At 39.3% G+C, this 18,373-nt stretch overlaps 1 protein-coding gene across 8 annotated transcripts in view; it reads left to right on the top strand.

Annotated features, from left to right (window-relative positions):
- The window catches only part of LOC109683265 (phospholipase A and acyltransferase 2-like), a 113,484-nt gene that overhangs the window by 1,291 nt on the left and 93,820 nt on the right, over window positions 1–18,373 (top strand). For 5 of the 8 annotated variants that reach the window (XM_074048005.1, XM_074048001.1, XM_074047956.1 and 2 more), the window contains exon 2: window positions 1,735–1,843. The gene's annotated coding sequence lies outside the window, so the exon portion shown is untranslated. Of the gene's footprint in view, window positions 1–1,734; window positions 2,285–8,864; window positions 9,417–18,373 lie in introns of those variants that run through there. The other 3 variants (XM_074047976.1, XM_074047969.1, XM_074047990.1) reach the window with 3 other exon arrangements.

Here is an 18,373-nt window from a genome sequence, read left to right as displayed (position 1 = left end):
CGATAGTCATCCAACGACCTGGATAGCTTGCTTCTGGAGGTTTTCCTATTCATAGGAAAAATCCAAACATTATTTGCTTACACTATAGGCTTAAAGAAAGCTCAACATGAAACTAACATTCTCAACAGAATTTAGCAGAGCTTATATCCTGTCCCTGTTCCCTAGAGAGAGTTGGCTCCCTCTACTCTGTCTCAACAGGCAAATTAAACAAATACTTAATTTGTGTGCCTGAGTCAATGAAAATGATGCTTGAATAAACCTGTTAAATTCGATGCAATGTTCCCCAAACCTTTGATGTTTCCTTATCACCAAACATTTTTGTTGTCACTGGACAAGAAATCATTGTTGTTAATGTCACAAATAATACATTGCCATGTTTTGTACAAGAAACTATGTACTCTGGGAGAACTGTAAAACGGTAGGCATGGATCATATAGAACAAATCAACTCATTTAGGGCAGTTGACCCTTATGGGACTTGTAAGACAAAGCTTATCTGTGAAGGCACTTGGTCTTACTTTATGTTTAACTTCTGGTAAGTGGATAGTTTTTCTCAGGATGAATTCTAAGTGAAACAGAAATCTTATCATTAGATCCAAAGACACAAAGGCATGCTTAATTGTCATGCTTACTTGCTATTGTTTCTGTAAGTAAAAAACACCTGGATCTCTGTGGAGTGGACTTTTTTGGACTCTATCTCTTAATAGCTCTTCTGTGATCCTATGTGATAAGGAAACCCAGAGAAAGATCAAAGCTGGGAAAAGAACCAAAGACGAGTAAAGCCCTTCTCCTTAGCTGGGGGCCCTGCATCCAGCTATCTCGTTAGAAACTGTGGATGGCCGTTGTCCACAGCTGTGCTGACATGCTATTGTAACCTTGAATAGCTAACTGCCAAGTCTGCTTCTGCACTCCTTCCTTGCTTGCTTGCTGCTTTTCTCAGTATAAAAACCTCAGCCACCCTGAGCTCGGGGCCTGCGCCATTTTGGAGTTATCCAGGTGCTGGCCTGCTGGCATAATAAACCTTCCTTTCCTCCAGCCACCTGGGTTTGAGTCCTATTCTCGATGGTCAGACATACTTTCTGTACCATTCCTGCAACATATGTGTGTGCCCAAAACTATGCCACACCCTTGCATGGAAGATACTTAGATGGAGCTTAGTTTTTGGCTCAGTGTAGTGGTGGGAACATAACCTTTGGGGCTTTCAGTTTCATAACACAGAAGAGTCTGATAATATCTCTCCAGGCACAATATTGGTTCTGTATAATGGAGCTAATATTGTCACTGTAGGAAAGAAAGAGTATTAAACTAGACAACATATAAAAACAGCCCTGTGGGGCATCTAAGCTTGATAGGTACTAATAAAGATTGATCCTTTTCTAAATTACAACAGGATATGAAGATATACAAATTTATTTGGTGTATGAATAACATCTTTGTATGTAATGGGTGGTTTTTTAAAAAAAACAAGTTCATGTTGCAAAGTTGGGGAGTGACCAAATAAATTATGTATATACTTGTAAAGCAATGACAAGGTTACATGATGTAACCATCCAAAATCATTATTTATGACATGGGCCATATTCACGTCACATCTTATTAAGCAAAAAGAATAGAATGCATCATTCCTCTTATCCTCTCAGTGAAAGTTAACACAAAAGTTCTAGTTAATACGTCTTATTTTTCTGCCTTTCCCCTGACTTCAGTCTCCTGATTTTGTCCTGTCTATGGTTTCCAGGTACATTCCTCAGTATTGGTTCCTCCAACTTGTTCATGTTGCTAAGCAGCCAGACTGTGGTGACAACGGATCCTCTGCTACTTCTATAGTGTCAATAACCTGTAGGGCCGTAAGTACAGACCTCAGTGTGTGGATGTAATTGTCAACTCCTTGTCTTCAGAGCTCCTTCACCCGTTTTGTCAAGAAGTTCTGCAGTCTGAGTTCATTAGCAGATCTGGAAAGTTGTTGTCTTCCATCCAGCCTCGGGGCCACTGCAATCAGGCAGCAGGATGTGTCTCCCAGGGAAAGGGCCAGGACCCCCTTCCCAGATGGAATGTAAAATCCCAGACAGAGCCCCCAAATTGTTGGAATTGATAACCCTCCAATGCCGGAAACAGACACACAAGAGACAGAAAATCTTGACAAGGCAATTTCTCTTGATCAAGAGGGTGCAAGCATGTGCTCACTCCTGCTAAGCAACACACAAGCACAAGATGGCTGACAGTGGCTCCTCCTTATGTCCTGGACGCGGTCGTACCTGCCCCTCACCTGGGATTTGTCCAGGTCAAAGGTTCACAGTCTTTCTCAGTTGGCTAAAGGGCTTGGGGGATGGGTTAGGGCATGCAGTTTGGCGGGCAATGGAGTTGTACAGGAATCTGGAAGAAGAAGCAAGGACCCTTTAAACATGCAAGTCACTTAAGATGGCAACCTGAGGAATTTTTAAGTAATCTAAGAGGGTAACAAATACTTTGATAGAAAAGATAATTTTTCTTACAGGAGTAAACAAATCCATGAACATGAACTTTTAACAGGACATATCTGGAGTGAGTAGAAATAGTTGTATTGCCTCTGCTTAATCAGAAGGCCCTGGCTAAAGACATGAGTTTTCTTTTTGCTGAAAGCCTGGAAGGCTTTAAGCTAGATAACAAATGCATGAGAACCCTCTGTTTAATCTCTTGGCTTTGGTTAGTGTTAGAGTTCTGGCATAATTGACTCTACTTAAATCTGAAGAATGTTTCCTCTTTTGTGTAGTCCTTTCAAATTATAGTCCTTTTAAACTGTTTCTCTGAACGGTTGCTCCTGAAGATTTTGCCCATTGGGTATTTTGGTCCCTTGTTTCCAGGATTAACTTTCTCCTGGAAAGTGTGGTCTGGTCCCATGTTGGAGGGGAAGTAGCACAACAGACAGGTGGAAGTCATGCCAATGAGACCTTTTTAGCTAAATTTAAGCAACAAAGAGGTTTAAAAAGAGTGTTTCTTAGGCTGGGATTACTTGGAGTAGATTTGTAAGTCTAATTTTGTCTTCTCTATAGAGAATGTCCCATCATCTTAAAAATGCCACAAATTGTCAAGAGACAACAGTTATAAAGTCTTGCAAGAAAAGCACAAAACCACACCCATACTTAGAAATGTCTCACTTGGTTGACAGATAGGTACTTGTCAGAGTCATTTTCCATGAGCTTGTCTATAAATGCTCCAGAAGGATCAGGACTGCAATGACAAACTTGAAATAAATTATTAAAATTCTGAAGAAGTTTAGCAATTGACAGAACAGTCCAATACTTCCACTGTATAATACAACATTATTAAGCCTTTCTTTTTTATTACAACTAGGAACATATGCACAAACTTTCAAGAGACTAGCATCATTAACAGTTTTAATTTGGAAGACACCAGCTTGGTACAGCATTATTTTACAGCATCTAAGAAGGGTTGTATACTTAGAGAACACAAATACATCTAACATACAAAGGAGCCAGTAACAATTAGCATCTCAGCTTAAGCCTTGAATTGTTGGTTAAGAAAGTTAACAGACGGACAGTACTAACAAAATCAAAAGCCTAGGTTTCCTAACAGTTAGGGGAAGGCAGTATCAGTAATCCCAAATGGTCCCTAAGGTTTTTTTTTTTTTTTTGTGGTACTTGGGTTTGAACTCAAGGCCTATGCCTTGAGCCACTCCACCAGTACTTTTTTTGTAATTCTTTAGTTTTTCCTTTAATTACCATTTCATCTTTGAGTTAAGAGATTTCTGTCTCCTCTTGTTCTAGTCTGCTGGAGTGGCCTTCCATTTTGTTTTGTATTTCTGTTTCATTCTTTTTTCTGAGGTTTTCCATATCATGGATCACTACCTCTTTAATATTGTCAATTTTCACTGTTAACTCATTTATCTCTCTATTTGTGGTGTTCTCTGTTTCACTTTGGTGTTTATTTAGGGCTTCTATGATTTCTTTCATATGTTCTTGTGTCTTCTCATATTTTTTTTTTGTTATCTTGGAATTTCTTGAGTGCCTCCTGTACATTTTGGTTGACAATGTCTAATATCATCTCTATGAAATTCTCATTGATTATTTGCAGAATTTCTTCTTTCAGGATGTTCTTGTGGGCTTCATTGGGTTACTTGGTATAGTTTATCTTTGTTTTGTTGGAGTCTGAATCTGGGTAACCATTTTCTTCATTTCCCTCTGGCTCCTGTACTAATTTTTTTTTTTTTTTTTTGGGAGGGAAGAATGGTTTCCATCCTTTTTATGTCTTCCTATCATTCCACTTGATGCTGTTACTGTCCTGTTCTGTGTGTAATTTACTATTAGCTAGCTTACAACAGTAAAAGTAATGAGATCTAGAAGGAAAGAGTAAGAAGAAAAAGAAAGAAAAGAAAGAAAAAAGAAAAAAAAGAGCACCAAAGAAACTACCACGGAGAGATGGTGTACTAATCAACAGTGAACAAGCATTTAGAAAGAAAGAAAAAAGAAAAGCAGAAAAAAAAAAATCCCAGGTTCAGGTGCAATGAAGTTTCAGTGTTAGTAGCTCTGATGTCACTCCTTCAGCCTCCTGTCCTGGTGCTGGTATTAAACAGTAGCTCTGTCGTAGTCTCACCAGGTGGTAGGGTCAGGAGACAGCTCTGTGAACTGCTGTCTGCCTTATTTCAGGCAGTGGTTCATCTGCCACCTACTGTCAGCTGTCTACTATTGCTGGCTTTGTTTATTAAAAGGTCCCGTGGAGTTCAGCTCCTTGCCCCCTGCCCTTCTCCAGTGCCTCAGAGCACCCCGCCCCCTCTGCTGCATGTCCTTTTCGGTTCCTTATTTATTATTCAGATTTTTTTTTTGTGGAGCAGGGATCAGTCTGTCAGGGGGCTATGCTGGTTTATCCCAGGGGTGGCCGTGGGAGTACCGCATGCCACTTATTTGCTCTCCTGGCTTCTCAGTATAACGTGGCATGGAGAAGCTTTATGTTGTCTGGGGATTCGGGGTGTCAGGGTTTTGCTTCTTCTTGGTGGTTTTTTCCTGCCAAGTGTGGCTCCAGCGTCTCAGTGAGATTTTTGATTTACGGAGCTCACACTATCTGCTTCTTCCCTCTAGTCACCATCTTGGATCCTCCATGGTGTTGCTTCTCCCTCTGTCTGTTTAGGATATTTCACTTCCAGTTCTGCTGTCGATTTTATATAGTTAAATTTGTTTTACCCCTGTCAGTTACCTAGATAAAACAAAACCCTTTTTTAGACATACATCAGGAGAGTAAATTTTGACCTTAGATTTTAGCTTTAGAAAATTCTTTAGGCAAATTTTAAATTATAGCAAGCTTATGCACATGCTTAAACTTATAATCTTCAAGACCCTTTTAATTTGCATCTTGAAATAACCTTTACAAAATTTTGAATTTAGATAATGTTTTGAAGAGGTAACAATTTTTACACATTAACTTTATAATTATAGTTTAAGAACCATCCTAAAGATGTTTATATACACAGAGATGTTGCAACTTAGGCATGCCAAAATGTCAATTTAAACTTGCACAGATGAGCTCAAAAATGCAAAAATTTAATTTAATGCCCACAGGTATGTTGGTCAGTTATTTTTAGGATAGACTAATAGACATGTACAAAATATACACAATGACACACAAAGACAATTATATTAATTCAGAGTGTACTCATAGACAAATTATCCTTTTGTCATTATTCTTAGTAGCAGATTAGTCAGCTAGATTTTTTTCCTCAGATGCAAAATAGACTTAGAGCTTTTTAATTCTTAAGTGGTTTACAACAGGTTTTTTAAAACCCAAACGCCCTTAGTTTCTCTGTATAGCAACTATAATTAAGAGTACTCCAACCACAGGTTAATTACAATTCTCTCCAGGGGATATCCAGATGGCACCAATCACATGTCTGCCATGCTGACATAATTATGAAGCTCGCCACCATGGGATCAGGGCCACTTGAAGAAAGTGTGGTGGCTCCATCATGGCAGCAGCATTTCCATGTTATGTACAACATACAGGCCCCCAAACAGAAAGATAAATGGAAGGATTGGGAATCCCTCTGGCCTTTAACTAGTAGCACAGAACAGAAAGAAAGTCTGAAGAGAGTGAAAGGCTTTCCTCAGAGCAAAGGGCAGAATAGCAAGGTCAAGAAAATGAGAAATAAAGTTTTAATTCCTTAGGAAACATATCAGAGAGTAGTGGAATTAAATAGAGAAGATCAAATAACTGTCAGACTTCTTGATCTGGCAGTCTGTTATCAATTGGCCACATCACATTACAAAGATCTGTAGGAGTAAAAGGCATGTTCTCCCTGAAAATCAGATGCTGCTTCCTGTAGCAGAGAGTTATTTTTCCATTTGGGGTCTGGTGGTCTCTCTGTAAGGGGAAGAGTTTTGATATAAGATGATGTAGGCTTGAATATAAGGCATCTCAGATAATTTCTCTTATCTTTTATAGTTATGTTACATTACAATAAGAGACTTTCCCTCCATAGGACAGAAAGGAGCAAGGGGGAGTTTCCTCTGGAGGTATGGAGCTTCCAGAGAACCTCAAAGCATGATCATCTTGGAACTATGGAAGTATTGGAGTTCAAATAATATTTTTTGATTTAACTCTGGTGCTCAGATATGGGTACCCCTTTTTTTGTTTGACTTCCTCAGCATGAGAGGTTCTGGGATGAAGCACTCGGTCTGTATGCTAACCCAACTATTATCCTGATGAAGAAAAAGCTCAGAGAAATGTGCCAAATGACCAAAACAAAGGCCTTTATCTGTGGGAATGAAAGGGACCTAGCATCTGGAGAGATAGGGGAGTCATGGGGCAAGTGGCTAAGAAGGAGACCAGTGAGAACAAGGCTGTGGGCACCCGTAGCCTTTACTTAGCCCTGGTGTGACTGCCCTTACTTCTGAGGTGTGAAGGAAGGGAGCTGCTTTCATGTTTATCAAAGTTACCAGTCAGTCCTTTGGTTCCACTGCCTAAGCAGTGGGTCTGAATGGAGCAGAGCTTAGTGCAGGCATTCAGGAATTTATAGCTAGTTTCCAAGGGTGGGGGGAAGGGTGCAAGGCTGTGATGGCAGCTTTTGTGTCTTGGTCTGGCCATTAACTGGTCTCTCAGTTCCATCAGTAGAAGTGGCAGTCACAGATTAACTCGGGTTCCCATCTGGGCTTGTATATCCTGCACATGACCCAGTAACTCAATCTACAGGCCTTGGAGTGAGCTGGAACTCTGGTGTAAGACATCTTTTCTGTGGAGACCTTGGGGCATGGGAATTGTCATACCTTTCAAGGACAGCCATAATATGAAAAGAAAGAAGAGAGCAGATAGTAGAGATGGCATTTGGAGATACAGGGGCTTGCTTTCTGATTGTCTCATGGTTGGGCTCATGAAATATGTTGTGGGTGATAAAAGCGAGAGCACACAAGGGAGGGGTGAGGATAGGTAAGACACCTAAAAAATTAGCTAGCATTTGTTGTCCTTAACGTAGAGAAACTAAAGCAGATACCTTAAAAGCAACTGAGGCCAATAGGAGAAGGGGACCAGGAACTAGAGAAAAGGTGAGATCAAAAAGAATTAACCTAGAAGGTAACACACACGCACAGGAAATTAATGTGAGTCAACTCCCTGTATAGCTATCCTTATCTCAACCAGCAAAAACCCTTGTTCCTTCCTATTATGGCTTATACTCTCTCTACAACAAAATTAGAGATAAGGGAAAAATAGTTTCTGCTGGGTATCGAGGGGGTAGGGGGGAGAGGGAGGGGGTGGAGTGGGTGGTAAGGGAGGGGGTGGGGGCAGGGGGGAGAAATGACCCAAGCCTTGTATGCACACATGAATAATAAAATAAAAAAAAAAAAAAAGAAATATGTTGTGGGCTCCTGTAGTCTCTGATCAGAAGATTTACAAATTCTTTGTGTCTGGCATGGAAGCATCCAGGCAAGACACATGGATGTTGTAAGGAGGAGGGGTAATATAATTTATTGAAGTTTGGGGAAAGGCATTTCAAAAGCAATGGTGGCCCCATCTGGACAGGTGGGCTAGGTGGGATGGAAGTGGCAGGAAGCAGAAAGCTTCAAACTCTACTCCCTTTCTCACTGTTGGGGGAAGTTTTCTGCTATGATATTATTGATGTTATCTTTACCTTTAGTTTGTATCTCTTCTTCTATACCCATGGTTTGGTGCTTTGATGATGTCTCAGAGGTCTTGCATATTCCATTTACATTTTCTTACTATTTTTTTTCATGGTCTTTGGCTGATTGATCTAATTCCTCTACTGTATCTTCCATCCCTGACACTCTGTTTTCAATCTGTTCCACTCTATTAGTCAGACTTTTGATAAAGATTTTTATTTGGGATATTGAGCTTTTTCATTGCCACAATTTCAATTTCATTTTTTTCAGGATATCTGTATCTTTATTGAATTCCTTTTTCATATCTTGCATTTTCTTCATTATTTGCCTTGCCTATTTGTTTGAATTCTCTTTGAGTTCAGTTAGTTGTCTATTTGTATCCTCTTTTAATTCATTCAGTTGCCTTTTCATCTCTTGTTTGAACTTGCTGATCATTCCTGTCATTGTTTTTTTGAATTTGTTGGTTTATACTTCTTCAATGTTGTCGACACCTTTTATTGTGGAGTTGTTGACTTTTGAGAGAGTAATATTGCCTTGTTAATTCATGTTTCTATTTTGAGGTTTACTCCTCTGGAGTTGTTTTTGGTTGGAGATTCCAATCTTCTGTGTCCTTTTAGTTGGGACTTTCTAAAAGATTATTTAAGAGTGGCTGGATTGTGGTGTATTTTTTTGTCTCTGGACTAGGGCTGCTTGGGTTAGTAGTCCAACATTCAGCTTCAGTTCTCAAGATGCTGGGTGCTGTCCTCTACTCCACAGAGGGTGAGGAAGCTTAGTGGCTAAAGCTATCATAATTGCTAAATTGCATCCTTGAGATTGTAGCAGTAAAGAAGATCAATTACTGTTACTACTCTAGTATTTTTAGAGGTATATTGGGGAAAAGATGAATCTTTGTATTCTAGGAAGACCAAAGGCAATAAGGATGGTAATGGGAAGGAGATAGGGGGAATCACTCTAATGAATAATACAGTGTATATGGTTTTGTAAGGCAGATGGGGGTGGAGAGTAAGCTTAGTAGAAGGTTTAATGAGATAGGAGACTGGCGACTCCATCAAAAGACCAAACTTGAGAATCATGGGCATCGAAGAAGGAGAAGAGGTGCAAGCGAAGGGAATGCGTAATATATTCAACAAAATAATAACGGAAAATTTCCCAAATCTAGAGAAAGATATTCCCATACAAATGCAAGAGGCCTCCAGGACACCAAACAGACCAGATCAAAATAGAACTACTCCACGACATATCATCATTAAAACAACAAGTTCAGAAACTAAGGAAAGAATATTGAAGGCTGCAAGAGAGAAAAAACAAGTAACATACAAAGGTAAACCCATCAAAATCACAGCAGACTTCTCAACAGAAACATTAAAAGCAAGAAGAGCATGGGGTGAGATCTTCCGGGCACTGAATGAAAATAACTTCAACCCCAGGATACTCTACCCAGCAAAGCTATCATTCAAAATAGATGGAGCAATAAAAGGAGACTGGGATAGATAGAAGAGATCTAGTTAATATTGTACTGAGGATAAGAGGAGGAAGAAAAGTGAAGAAAATTGAGTGGACTGTCAAACATAAGCATCTTCCAAAAGATGACATAGCAATCTATTTACCCACTCACAGTATAGTTATCAAAGGAGGGTTGTGAATGGGTAAACAGAGATAGAAGAAAATAGGAGTTAGAGGTAAGTTCTAGTCAAAGACTGAAAGAAAGTAGAAATGAGGAATGGAGATAGGAAAGGGAAGAAGAAGAAATGATTTAAGATTGAATCCTGAAAGGTTTCAATGGCTCTCATGTGATGACTTCAGAGAAAAGGAAGGTGGGAGCAGAACTAAAGAGAAAATGGGAGAAAGAGTGTGAAAAATTGCACAAATGGGATGTACAGAAAGGAAAAAAAGAACATAAACATATGCATATGGACCTAAATATCCAAAATGTAGCAGGGACAAAATCAAATTGCCATAAAAAAATTCAGAACTTTCCAATGCTCTCTGAGCAGCTATTTTTAATTTCTCAGGGTTGGAGTCTTCTGTCCACTAGATGGCAGTCTAATCACATGCCAGATTCTGAAATGGTGCCTGTTGAGAGCCTCGTTTCTTCTCCATTGCCTGGTCAGAGTGGTGCGGTCTAAATCCAATGTCTCATGAAGGCATCTGAAGTGTACGCCCTCAATTTTCCAGTCTCACGGTGTCCCCCCTTAACTTGCAGCTTTCCCTCGCTCAAGCCCCAGGTTCTTTTAGTTTGTTATAATCTGGGAGCAGTCATTTGTGCTCTGGTGTCCTGCGCCTGTGGTAGGTTGGGAAGCACAGCAGGACGGTTCCTCACCATGACGCTCACTACTGCACTTTCTTAGATGGAGCCATGGATGGCAGCACTGCTTTGCCGGTCCTGAGGACTCTGTCCTCTGTCGGGTGGGGACTTATATTGAGCGGGGTCCTCTACCTGCATTCTTCTCATCTGTTTCCCCGACACATTAGAGTCTGCAGACGGGGCGCTCTGCTGTTCTACACGACCTGCTCCGTGGTTTTCCGTGCTTTTCCACGTTGGTTGTGTGCCTGGTGGGCGTAAGCAGCCCGCTGTGGCTTCTTTCTGCTGCTTTTTCATTCTCCCTCCCTCCGGCCCGCTCCATCCCCCCTCTTTCTTTCTTTCCATTTTTTTTTTTTTGTGTGGATCCATGCACTGTGACTTCTCTGCTAGCTGCCTACGATCACTTCTTTCCTGGCCTGCATGGATCCTTGTTACTGGCATTTGTCACCAGGCTTGTGAGATGTTGATGGTTTCAAAGCTATCTTGGGTCCAGTACTAATCTTCTTCTTTTTCTTTTCTTTCTTTTATTTTATCATTTTTACATTTACTTACATGTGTATACATTGTTTGGGCCACCTCCCCGCTCCTCCCTCCAATCCTGGTTCCAGGCAGAACAGGTTCTGGCCTCTTTTTTTTTTTTTTAACATCTATTTTATTTTATTTATTTATTTTTTGTTGAAGAGAAAATATAGGAGATAATAAGAAATACATAACATTTCTGCTAGTTTGGGATAAAGATAGCTATACAGAGAGATTCCTAGCATTGCTTCCATGTACTTGTGTATTGCAACCTGCATTGGTTCATCTCTCCCAGACCACTTCGCTACTTGGTCACTTTCCCATTGTGACCTCTGCCAGTTAAAGATTGCTTTATTCATTCATCTACAGTGAGCATATCAACCACATTCAAGTTTTAGGTTTCCTTCCGGGCTGGAGATGTAGCTTAGTGGTAAAGTGCTCACCTAGGTTTCCTTCCCTTTCCCCATTCCTCCCATGTACATTCTCCCCTTAGTGTGTGACCCGTGATCAGTAAGTAATATTACTGCATTTGTTTTGGATCTATAATCCTCATATGAAGGAGAACGTGATTTTCTCACATGTGAGCCTGGCTAACTTCACTTAAGATGATGTTCTCCAGTTCCATCCATTTACTTGTGAATGACAAAATTTCATTCTTCTTTGTGGCTGAATAAAATTCCATGCTGTATAAATAGCACATTTTCTTAATGCATTCGGCAGTAATGGGGCATCTTGGCTGTTTCTATAGCTTGGCTATTGTAAATAGTGCTGAAATAAACATGGGTGTGCAGGTGCCTATGGAGTAACATGAGTCACATTCCTTTGGGTATATACCTAGGAGTGGGATTGCTGGATCATATGGCAGCTCTGTCTCAATTTTTAAAGAAGCCTCCATGTTGTTTTCCAAAGTGGTTGTACTTGCTTGCTTTCCCACAAGGAGTGTATGAGGGTTCCTTTTTCCCGAATCCTCACCAACACCTGTTGTTGATGTTCCTGATAGTAGCTATTCTAACAAGAGTGAGGTGGAATCTTAGTGTGGATTTGATTTGCATTTCCTTTATGGCTAGGAATGCTGAGCATTTTTTCATGTGTTTTTTGGCCATTTGGACTTCTTCTTTTGAAAACGTTCTGCTTAGTTCTGTTGCCCACTTCTTTATTGGTTCATTAATTTTTTGTGGAGTTTTTTGAGCTCCCTGCATATTCTGGTTATTAGTCCTTTGTCTGATGTATAGCTGGCAAATATTTTCTCCCACTCTGTGGGTGGTCTCTTCAGTTTAGAGACCATTTTATTTGTTGTACAAAAGATTTTAATTTCATGTAGTCTCATTTGTCCATCCTTTCTCTAAGTTGCTGGGCTGCTGGAGCTCTACTAAGGAAGTCCTTGCCTATACCTGTTGCTTCCAGAGTATTCCCTGTTCTTTCCTGTACTAACTGCAAGGTTTCAAGTTTGATATTAAGGTCCTTAATCCACTTTGAGTTGATACTAGTACAGGGAGACAGGCATGGATCTCATTTCAGTTTTCTGCAGGCAGATAACCACTTTTCTTAGCAATAGTTGTTGAAGAGGCTGTCTTTTCTCCATTGTTTGTTCTTGGTGCCTTTGTCGAAAATAAGGTGGGCATAGCTGTGTGGCTTCATATCTGGGTCATCTATTCTGTTCCACTGGTCATCAGTACTATGCCACAAAATGCTGTTTTTATTGCAATTGTTCTGTGGTATAGTTTGAAGTTGGGTATTGTGATACGCCCAGAATTGTTTTTTTTGCTCAGTATTTCCTTGGCTGTTCACGGTCTCTTGTGTTTCCAAAGGAACTTTAGGGTAGGTTTTTCAATCTCTGTAATGAATGTCATTGGGATTTTGATGGGAATTGCATTGAACATGTAGGTTGCTTTTGGGAGTATAGCCATTTTTACTATGTTGATTCTGCCAATCCATGAGCATGGGAGATCTCTCCAACTTCTGTAGTCTTCTTCAGTCACTTTCTTCAGTGGTTTGTAGTTCTCCTTGTAGAGGTCATTCACATCCTTTGTTAAGTTTACTCCTAGGTATTTGATTTTTTTGAGGCTATTGTAAATGGAATCGTTTTCATATATTCTTTCTCAGTTTGTTCATTGTTGGTGTATAGAAAGACTACTGATTTGTGTAAGTTGATTTTGTATCCTGCTACATTGCTGAACGTGTTTATGGTGTCTAGTTTTTGGGTCCTTGAGATAGAGGATAGTGTCATCTGCAAAAAAGAGATACTTTGACTATTTCTTTACCTACTTGTATTCCTTTTATTTCTTCTTCTTGCCTAATTGCTCTGGCTAGGAAATCTAGGACTATGTTGAATAGGAGTGGGGAGAGTGGGCATTCTTGTCTCATTCCTGACTTTAGGGGAAATGGTTTCAGTTTTTCTCCATTATGTGTGATGCTGGATATAAGTTTGTCATATATAACCTTTATAATGTTGAGGTACATTCCTTCTCTTCTTAGCTTTCTAAGAGCTTTTATCATGAAATGGTGTTGAATCTTATGAAAGGCTTTTTCTGCATCTGTTGAGATGATCAAGTGGTTTTTTCTTTGCTTCTATCAATATGCTGTATTACATTTATTGATTTGAATATGTTGTACCACCCCTGCATCCATGGGATAAACTGACTTGATTGTGGTGAATGGTTTTTGTGATATCTTGTTGGATTCAGTGTGACATTATTTTATTGAGGATTTTTGCATCAGTGTTCATTAAGGAGATTTGCCTGTAGTTCTTCTTTTTGGATGTGTTCTTGTCTGTTTTGGGGATGAGTGTAATGTTAGCTTCATAGAATGAGTTAGGCAGTGTTCCTTCCATTTACATTTTGTGGAAAAGTTTAAAGAGGGTTGGTATTAGTTCTTTAAAGGTCTGGTAGAATTCTGCTGAGAATCTGTCAGGTCCTGGACTTTTCTTTTTTAGGAGACTCTTTATTGCTGCTTCAATTTCATTATGTGTTTATAGATCTGTTTAGGTGGTTAATACCGGCCTGGTTCAGTTTTGGATGGTTATAAGTATCTAGGAATTTGTCCATTTCTTCAAGATTTTCGAAGTTATTTGAATATAATTTCTCAAAGTAGTCTCTGATGATTCCCTGATTTCCTTGATGTTTGTTTTTATCTCTCCTTTTTCATTTCTGATTTTATTACTTTGGGTCTTTTTCCCTCCTCATTTTAGTCAGATTTGCAAAGGGCTTGTAAATCTTGTTTATTTTTTTCAAAGAACCAGCTCTTTGTTCCATTGATTCATTGTATGGTGTTTTTGGTCTCTATTTCATCAATTTTGGCCCTTATGTTTATTATTTCTCTCCTTCTTCTTGTTTTGGGTTTTGCTTGTTCTTGTTTTTCTAGGTTTTTGAGATGTAGTATTTGGTCATTTATTTGAGATATTTCTGTACTTTGAATATATGCACTCATGGTGATATACTTTCCTCTTAGGAATGCCTTTGCTGTGTCCTATAGGTTCTGGTAGGTGGTGTTCTCATTTTCATTAAGTTCCAGGAAACTTTTTATTTCTTCTCTTGTTTCTTCTATGACCCAGTGATCATTGGGCAATGTTATTCAGCCCCCAATTATTTATGTATTTTCTGCTATTGTTTTTGTCGTTGGGTTTTAGTTTTAATGCATTGTGATCAGATGGAATGCAGAGAGTTATTTCTATTTTCTTTTACTTGTTGAGCTTGCTTTGTGCCCTAACATATGATCTATTTTGGAGAAAGTTCCATTGGTTGCTGAGAAGAATGTACATTGTGCCAAAGTTGGATGAAATATTCTGTAGATATCAGTTAGATCCATTTGATCTATGGTGTAATTTAGTTCTAAGATTTCTTTGTTGATTTTTTTTGTTTGGATGACCTATCTATTGGTGGTAGAGGGCTATTAAAATCTCCCAGTATGACTGTGTTGGAATCTATATGTGCTTTTAAGTTCTTTAGTGTATGTTTCATGCACTGACCTTGGGTGCATATAAGTTGGTAATTGTTGTTTCCTTTTGTTGTACTGCCCCTTTTATTAGTATGATGTGTCTTTCTTTGTCACATTTAACTAATGCAAATTTGAAGTCTACTTTGTCTGATATAATATTGCTACTCCTGCTGGTTTAGGGGGCCATTGGCTTGGTAAATCTTCTTCCAGTCTTTCACCCTAAGTCAGTGTTTATTTCTCTCAACAAGATGGGTCTCTTGTAAAAAACAGATTGTTGGATTTCCTTTAATCCAGTTTGCCAAATGGTGTCTTTTGATGGGGGAGTTGAGTCCATTGACATTCAGTGTTAATATTGATAGGTATGTGGTGATTCCTGTCCTTTAGTTGTTTTTGTTGTTTAAGGGTTTGATTATGTAGAGCTGAATCAAAGTTACTGTCTGATTACTTGTCTTTTCTTCTCCTGTGGTTTGATACTTCCCATCCTCTCATACTTCTGTTTCTTCATCTCCTGTGTGCAGAATTCTTTGTAGGATTTTTTGTAGTGGTGGGTTGGTGGTTATGTATTGTTGAAGTTTCTGTTTATTGTGGAAATTTTTTTATTGCTCCATCAATTTTGAATGATCGTTTTGCTGGGCAGAGTATCTTAGGGCTGAAGTTATTTTCATTCAGTGCCCCAAATACCTCACTCCATGCCCTTCTTGGTTTTAACGTTTCCATTGAGAAATATGCTGATTTACCTTTATACATTATTTATTTTTTCTCTCTTACAGCCTTCAATATTCTTTCTCTGTTCTCTGTGCTTGTTTTTTAATGGTCAAGTCTGTTTGGTGTCCTGGAGGCTTCCTGTACCTGAATGGGTGAAACTTTCTTGAGATTTGGGAAATTTTCTGTTATTAGTTTATTGAATATATTATGTATCCCTTTGGCTTGCACCTCTTCTCCTTCTTCAGTGCCCATGAGTCTCAGGTTTGGTTTTTTGATGGAGTCACTGAGTTCTTGCATATTCCTTTGACAGCTGTTGAGTTAGTTGTTTGACTAAGATTTCTTCTGTTTTTCTTCTTTAATTTCTATTTTATCTTTGAGCTCTGAGATTTTGTCTTCTACTTGTTTTTGTCTGTTGGAGTGTCCTTCAACTGTGTTTTTGTTTGACTAAAGGGACTTTTATTTCCAGGATTTCTATTTGATTCTTTTTTCTGATGTTTTCCATATCTTTGTTCGACTCCTCTTTTCTTTTTTTAAATTAAATTAAATTTTTTTTCTTTTATTCATATGTGCATACAATGTTTGGGTCATTTCTCCCCCCTTCCCCCCTTCCCTTACCCACCCTAACCCCTCGCTACCAGGCAGAAACTATTTTGCCCTTATCTCTAATTTTGTTGTAGAGAGAGTATAACCAATAATAGGAAGGACCAAGAGTTTTTGCTAGTTGAGATAAGGATAGCTATATAGGGAGTTGACTCACATTAATTTCCTGTGCCTGTGTGTTACCTTCTAAGTTAATTCTTCTCGAACTAACCTTTTCTCTAGTTCCTGGTCCCCTTTTCCTATTGGCTTCAGTAGCTTTAAAGTATCTCCTTTAGTTTCTCTGTGTTGAGGGCAACAAATACTACCTAGTTTTTTGGGTGTCTTACCTATCCTCATACCTCTCTTGTGTACTCTCGCTTTATCATGTGCTCAAAGTCCAATCCCCTTGTTGTGTTTGCCCTTGATCTAATGTCCGCATATGAGGGAGAACATAAGATTTTTGGTCTCCTGGGCCAGGCTAACCTCACTCAGAATAACGTTCTCCAGTTCCATCCATTTACCTGCGAATGATAACATTTCGTTCTTCTTCATGGCTGCATAAAATTCCATTGTATATAAACACCACATTTTCTTAATCCATTTGTTGGTAGTGGGGCATCTTGGCTGTTTCCATAACTTGGCTATTGTGAATAGTGCTGCAATAAACATGGGTGTGCAGGTGACTCTGGAGTAACCTGAGTCACATCCTTTGGGTATATCCCCAAGAGTGGTATTGCTGGATCATATGGTAGATCTATGTTTAGATTTTTAAGAAGCCTCCAGATTTTTTTCCAGCGTGGTTGTACTAGTTTACATTCCCACCAGCAGGGTAAGAGGATTCCTTTTTCCCCGCATCCTCACCAACATTTGTTGTTAGTGGTGTTGCTAATGATGGCTATTCTAACAGGGATGAGGTGGAATCTTAGTGTGGTTTTGATTTGCATTTCCTTTATTGCTAGGAATGGTGAGCATTTTTTCATGTGTGTTTTGGCCATTTGAATCTCTTCTTTTGGGGAAGTTCTGTTTAGTTCACTTGCCCATTTCCTTATTGGTTCATTAATTTTGGGAGAATTTAGTTTTTTAAGTTCCTTATATATTCTGGTTATCAGTCCTTTGTCTGATGTGTAGCTGGCAAATATTTTCTCCCATTCTGTGGGTGTTCTCTTCAGTTTAGAGACCATTTCTTTTGTTGAGCAGAAGCTTTTTAGTTTTATGAAGTCCCATTTATCTATGCTATCTCTTAGTTGCTGAGCTGCTGGGGTTCCATTGAGAAAGTTCTTGCCTATTCCTATTAACTCCAGAGTATTTCCTACTCTTTCCTGTACCAACTTTAGAGTTTGGGGTCTGATATTAAGATCCTTGATCCAAGGGCAAACACAACAAGGGGATTGGACTATGAGCACATGATAAAAGCGAGAGCACACAAGGGAAGGGTGAGGATAGGTAAGACACCTAAAAAACTAGCTAGCATTTGATGCCCTTAATGCAGAGAAACTAAAGCAGATACCTTAAAGCAACTGAGGCCAATTGGAAAAGGGGAACAGGAACTAGAGAAAAGGTTAGATCAAAAAGAATTAACCTAGAAGGTAACACCCACGCACAGGAAATCAATGTGAGTCAATGCCCTGTATAGCTATCCTTATCTCAACCAGCAAAACCCCTTGTTCCTTCCTATTATTGCTTATACTCTCTCTACAACAAAATTAGAGATAAGGACAAAATAGTTTCTGCTGGGTATTGAGGTGGGGGGAGCGGGAGGGGGTGGAGTGGGTGGTAAGGGAGGGGGTGGAGGCAGGGGGGAGAAATGAACCAAGCCTTGTATGCACATGTGAATAATAAAAGAAAAAAAAATCCTTGATCCATTTTTAGCTAATATTGGTATACGGTGATATACACGGATCTAGTTTCAGTTTTTTGCAGACTGTTAACCAGTTTTCCCAGCAGTTTTTGTAGAAGAGCCTGCTATTTCTCCATTGTATATTTTTAGCGCCTTTGTCAAAGACAAGTTGGTTATAGTTGTGTGGCTTCATATCCAGGTCCTCTTTTCTGTTCCACTGGTCTTCATGTCTGTTTTTGTGCCAGTACCATGCTGTTTTTATTGTTATTGCTTTGTAATATCGTTTGAAGTCAGAGGCTTTATTGATTGCAGATCTCAGGAATGAGCTTAACACTCACCTAGCCACCCCCGCCCCACCCCGCAAGCTTTGTTTATTTAGAGTTCTCCTGGGCGGGACAGCCAC

This window comes from Castor canadensis, chromosome 1 (genome assembly GCF_047511655.1).
Source record: "Castor canadensis chromosome 1, mCasCan1.hap1v2, whole genome shotgun sequence".
Lineage (NCBI taxonomy): Eukaryota > Metazoa > Chordata > Mammalia > Rodentia > Castoridae > Castor > Castor canadensis.
This window is presented reverse-complemented; position numbering and strand designations above follow the sequence as displayed.